This window comes from Mercurialis annua, linkage group LG2 (genome assembly GCF_937616625.2).
Source record: "Mercurialis annua linkage group LG2, ddMerAnnu1.2, whole genome shotgun sequence".
NCBI lineage: Eukaryota > Viridiplantae > Streptophyta > Magnoliopsida > Malpighiales > Euphorbiaceae > Mercurialis > Mercurialis annua.
Genome location: NC_065571.1, coordinates 13,905,487 through 13,911,486, shown reverse-complemented (window position 1 = coordinate 13,911,486; position 6,000 = coordinate 13,905,487).

Genomic DNA, 6,000 nt, shown 5'->3' with positions numbered 1-6,000 from the left:
TTGACAACCAGTTTTTGGTATTTATGTCTATAACTTTTTTATTTAATTTTTTAAAGTTTAAGAATTTTTATCATTATTTACGTGATTGAATGATAATTATTATGCTGTTAGTTGATTTGTTGTTGTTAGTGACTATTTTTAGTTGTCTGGTAATTATGAATTTAGTTATACTTGAATTTGTTTATTTAAATCTTGCAAACCCAAATAATTTAAACATGCAATTTTATTATCATCATAATTATTATTTGTTTTAATGTATTATATAAATTTTGAGACACAATTAACAATGAGATAATAATTTTGATTTGTCCTTTTAATAGGTAAGTTGCAAATTACATTAAAACTATGGAAAATCCGACATTATTTTTAGAATAAGTTTAACAAATTACTTATAGTTAGAAAATGGTCAAAAAATTATATTTTTTAATGTATCATAATTCAAATATATACTATCAAAATTCAAAACCAAATTTTTTATAATGAAAAAACAATTGTTATTAACTGTAGGAAAGACAAATATATTTAAAATAATAGCGAGAAATTCATCAAAAATATAAAAATAGTGAGAATATAATAGTATATGATCCACCCTTCATAACAACAAGATAAAAAAAATACTGAGCATTACAAGAATCTATTTCATAAAGATAAATTCAAACAGCCAACAAAATTTTTTTTAAGTGAAGTGAAAATTAAAACAAACTGTAATATAGATATATCATGTTTTTTTAAAAATCAATTATTAGAGTTAGTATAAGTCAAAATAAAATAAAATACACTAAATTTAAGAGATTTAATAATGTATTTTATTAGTTTTATAGATTATAGTTTATATAAAATTTTATTTTATTTTATTTTTGTATCAAATTTATATATTTTTAATTTTTATTTAAACAAAATAAATATAATATAAATTTAAAATAATTATTAAGATCATCCCGCGCAATTGCGCGGGTATTCGACTAGTTCATTTTAAATTTTCAGTCAGTTTTCGATTAGTTGAGACCTTATAAATTTCCTTTTTAAATGAAATGGCTATTTTTTTTCCATTCGTGGAAGTTAATTTATTTATTTTTTATTTCTTTTTCATTGGAACTAATCTAAGCTCTTTATTTGTTTTTTTCATTTTATAGTTAATTTAAATTTTTGTAATCTAAACTCTTTATTCTTTTTTTTTGTCTTTCAAAGACATTCTAAACCCTTGTGTGAATTTTTCGAGTGTTTGTCCCACACAACGAATATGCCACCATTTTATAACAAGCTAATAAGCATTTTTAATAAAAAAATCTTCATTTATTGATTTTTTTTATCATTAAACATTTATACATGACTAACGCCTCATTTGTTTGTTACACGAATGATGTGACGCGACCGTCGTGTTGTATAATTATTTGAAATTTTCAGAGTTGATCTTTATTCTTTTTGTTTCCAGAGTTAATTTTAACTCATGTGTGGGTTTTTTAGAGTTAATCTGAACTCTAAAACTATTTAAGGTTAATTTAAACATGCATATTTGGATTTCATTTTGGGACTCTAGAGAGTCTATTTATTTTGGCTTTGTTAATCTTACATATTTGGTCGAGCAACTTTTTCTTTAATTGATAAAAATGAGTACATGCGAAGTATAAAATCATCTTCACATTTATTAGTAGTATTTCCTTAGATGTTCAATGTTTCAATATCTCTGGACCAACGATCCTTCCCGTGTCTTTAACTTGTTTGCTCCTTTCCTGGTAGTTCCTTCAACCAGGTAAGCCCCCTCCCAGTTTGGCTGCAATTTTTGACTCCGATATTTCCTCTTCCAATTTCGGCATTACTCGGGACTAGATCGCCTATCTGGAATTCCCTTTGTTCTACTCTTTTATTGTGATCCTCCTTCTTGTAGGCCTCGGCTCTTATTTCAGCTTGATTCCTTCTTTCTCCAAGCAAGTAAAGGCACATCCTTATTTTTGCTTCGTTCGACGATTCCTCCAAATAATTTACCTTTAGAATCACAACCTCGGTGTTATAGGCGAGTCTGATAGGTGTTTCTACAGTTACTTTTCTTGGCATAGTTCCATAGATCCATAGGACACTATAAAATTCATCTACCCAATCTCATTTCATCTCACTGAATCTTTTTTTTATTCCTTGTACTAGGGTCCTGTTAGTTACTTCTGTCATTCCATTGGTCTGAGGATGTGCCACCGCTGTGAATTTTAGGTTAATTATGAGGTCCGAGTAGAACTTTTTGAATCGTTGAGAGTCTGATTGTTTACCATTGTCAGTAACCAGCATATGTGGTATTCCAAATCGGCATATATGACTTTGGTTTTGAAAAAATTTTCTATTTTTGCTTTGGTTGTAGTTGATAATGTCTCTACCTCGTCCCACTTATTGAAGTGGTCGATTGCAACAATAAGAAATTTTTTCTGATTATTGCCCGTTGTAGAGGGTCCCACTATGTCCATTCCCCACATGGAGAACAGATAAGGGCTTTCCGAAGAGCCTTGTTGTATGGCAGGTCGATGGCTGATATTATCGTGCCTTTGGAATTTATAACATTTTTCACCGTAGCTTTGGCGTCTTTTTTTATTGTGTCCAGTAATAGCCCTATATCATTGTTTTTCTCGCTATAGGATATAACATTCATAACTATTGTCAAACAAAACACTCATAACCAAAACAACTAATGAATTACAAATTTAAATTGGCCGGCTTGACTAATGTGGCCAAAATGTTTTGTTATTTCTTATGCTGTGAATGGAAACAACAGATTAAGTTGAAAGAAACAATTTATTTTTGGCTAATAAGCTGAACAACTACTGATTTTTATTTTTTTGAATAGCATTCCGACCTTTTACCCATATTTCGTACTTTTAACTTCTAATAGCATTCTAAATTAAAAAGAATAGACGATTTTACTACTGTAAAGATGAAAATATTCAAAATAATTAAATATAATGATCATATCATACTTTTTTTTACTTGGACAAATTTAAACAAATCATTTAATTTAAAATAAAAATAAAAATTGAGGTGCTATTGAAAATATAAAATAGGATAAAATTGACTGTTTTATAAAGCCGGGTTATTATTAAAAATTAAAAATTAAAAATAGGATAAAATTGACTGTTTTATAAAGCCGGGTTACTATTAAAATAAAAAAAAAATTGGGGTGCTATTGAAAGTTTAAAACACGAAATAGGGTAACCATTACTTTTTTTAATTCATACTTTTCATTTTTGAAGACTTTGTGTTGTCCGCTATATGCATTGTATTTTTATACTGCCGCTCTAGGTTAGTGTTAGGCACATCTTTATTCCAAGCAACTAGCAATATTTTTAAATAATTAAATAACAAAATCCCTTAAAATAATAATATATGTATTTAAATAGGATGGGTCTAATTTCAGAATAAGAATCAATAGGAACGTTTTCAAAAAATAAGAATCAATAGGAACGTATCAAAATTTCATTTCTTGATAAAATTGTCTTTTTTTATTAAGCAGGGAGAAAGAAATTCAAATTAATTTTTCTTATCAAAATATTAATCTTTACTGTGTCACTATTATTTTTTACTTTAAAATAGCACCATCTATTTAAATAATGGTTAAGTAAATTTATCTATGAAAAATGGTAAAATAAATTTATCTACCAACAATCATAATCCATTTTCAATATATATTATGAACTTTAAACTTTATAGGTTTAATTCAATATCTTTAGAAACGCTTCCGAGTATTATAATATGTTTCAAGTAGGTAACGGGGTGTTGTATACACCAAATAGGATAATGTGTGTACACGTGGATATTTCACGTTAGAGTGATTACATTTCAAATAAAATTAAAAATCTATTTGATAACATTTTAAAAAAAGTTGATCAATTGATAGAATAATATATAATAAATATAATATAATTATCAATAGATATGTTTAGTTTATCTTAAATAATTTATATTAATACATGCCTATGTTTTAATAAAACATCCAATAAAATTTTACTAAATAAAAAATGGGTTTCATTTATATATTATATTTTATACATAAAGAAATAAAAAAAAGGGTTAATTACATATAAAATCACCACCTTTACACGAATTTTCAAAAATAACACGACCTTTAAAACGTGTCAATTCAGGGCATCACCTTTCATTTCTTTTCAAAAACAACATGGGCACATTTTTTGATAAAATTTTGCTGACTTGGACACCCGATGAGAGTGCCACGTGTCACGCCACGTCAGCAAAAATGCCACTAAAAATGTGCCCGTGTTATTTTTGAAAAGAAATGAAAGGTGGTGCCCTGAATTGCCACGTTTTAAAGGTCGTGTTATTTTTGCAATTTCGTGTAAAGGTGGTGATTTTATATGTAATTAACCCTAAAAAAAAATTACAAAGACTCAAAGAGTGAGTCAATAATGTCTATTGAGTCTTGTTTAAAGAAAAAGCTATTGACTCTTCAAATGTAAATAAAAAATGCGTATAATATTATAGTATTGAAGTCTTATCCAATAATATAATATTTTAGGTGAATTGACTATTTAATATAGTACTCTAGTTTTCATAATTGAAAAGTCTAGAGTTTGATCTTTCACTATTCTATTTGCTTAATTATATTTGAGTATTTATAAGGTCGCTTTAAGTGTTTTTTTAGGCCTAATGGTAAAAAAATCCAAACCTTTACGACTTGTTGTAATTATATCCAAACCTTTTATTTTTTACAATAATATTCAAATTGCATTTTTTGTAGCAATAATAGTCAAATTGATGGCTAAACTTGTTGTTTTCAATTAAGATATTAGGCTATTATTATGTTTTGATGTATAATAATATAGTAAAAGTCCCAAAAAATAGCAAAAAAACTCAAAAAAGATCACATAAAAAGTGCAATTTGGATATTATTGCAACAAAATAATGCAATTTGGATATTATTACAAAAATTAAAAGATTTGGATATAATTGCAACAAATCGTAAAGATTTGGTTTTTTTTTTGCCATTAAGCCTTTTTTTTATCATATTTGAAGTTAGTGAGCATTAGAGTGAGGGGATGTTTAATATGATACTATTATTAAAAACAATTCTGACAATTTGAATTTTTAGACGAATATTGTAGTTTAGTAAAGATTACACAGTGGTGTTAAGTTCGTAGTAATATGAATTGCTTTCTGCCAACCAGATACATTGATGGTTAGGTCTTCAAATGGATTATTTTTCAATACCAATAAATATGAACAGACTCTTTAACAAATACGAATGAGTCTTATAAAATAAAATGATGAGATCTACAAAAACAGTCGTCCACGAGAGTTTTTTTAACTACCAATAGACCATCCAAATAGTAACGTATTAAGCAAACTTATATATCACTCAAATAATTTTATCATTATTAAAAAATATTAATATCATAAAATAATAATACTCTGTGGATAACGGCTATTTTAGCAACATCTGAAATTTCAATGTAGCCACAGTTAAAAACAACAAACTCCTGCCAAGATAAACTTATTATGCCACTAATATATACATCTTTTATAATTACTTTATTAATTTTAATAAATTAAAAGTTATTCTATCCATTTTTTACCGTTAGATGAAATTATTTTCATCAGATGGTAAAATAGATAAAATAAACAAAAATAAAATAATTATAGAACAACCATCAAATATATTCAAATAAAATATTGCCATAAAATCGTTTTTATTTAGTAATTATTGATGACTTAATAAACTATCAAATAATTATGTATAAATAACATGTGTTTTAGTAAAACATAAAATAAAAGTTATAATAGCCACTTTTTATAAAATAGCTATTGTATAGTTATAATATATTGATTTATTGTTATTTTAGTTCAAAATATTGACATAATATAAATTTTGAACAAATGCATTCCATTATGATTTTAGAAAAAATTATTGTTGTTGTTAATGTTTCAAAAAAAAGAATATAATTTTTTAATCATTGTGTAAAAGAATATTGTCAAAGTAGTGATATAAAATCACGCCAAAATCTAGAC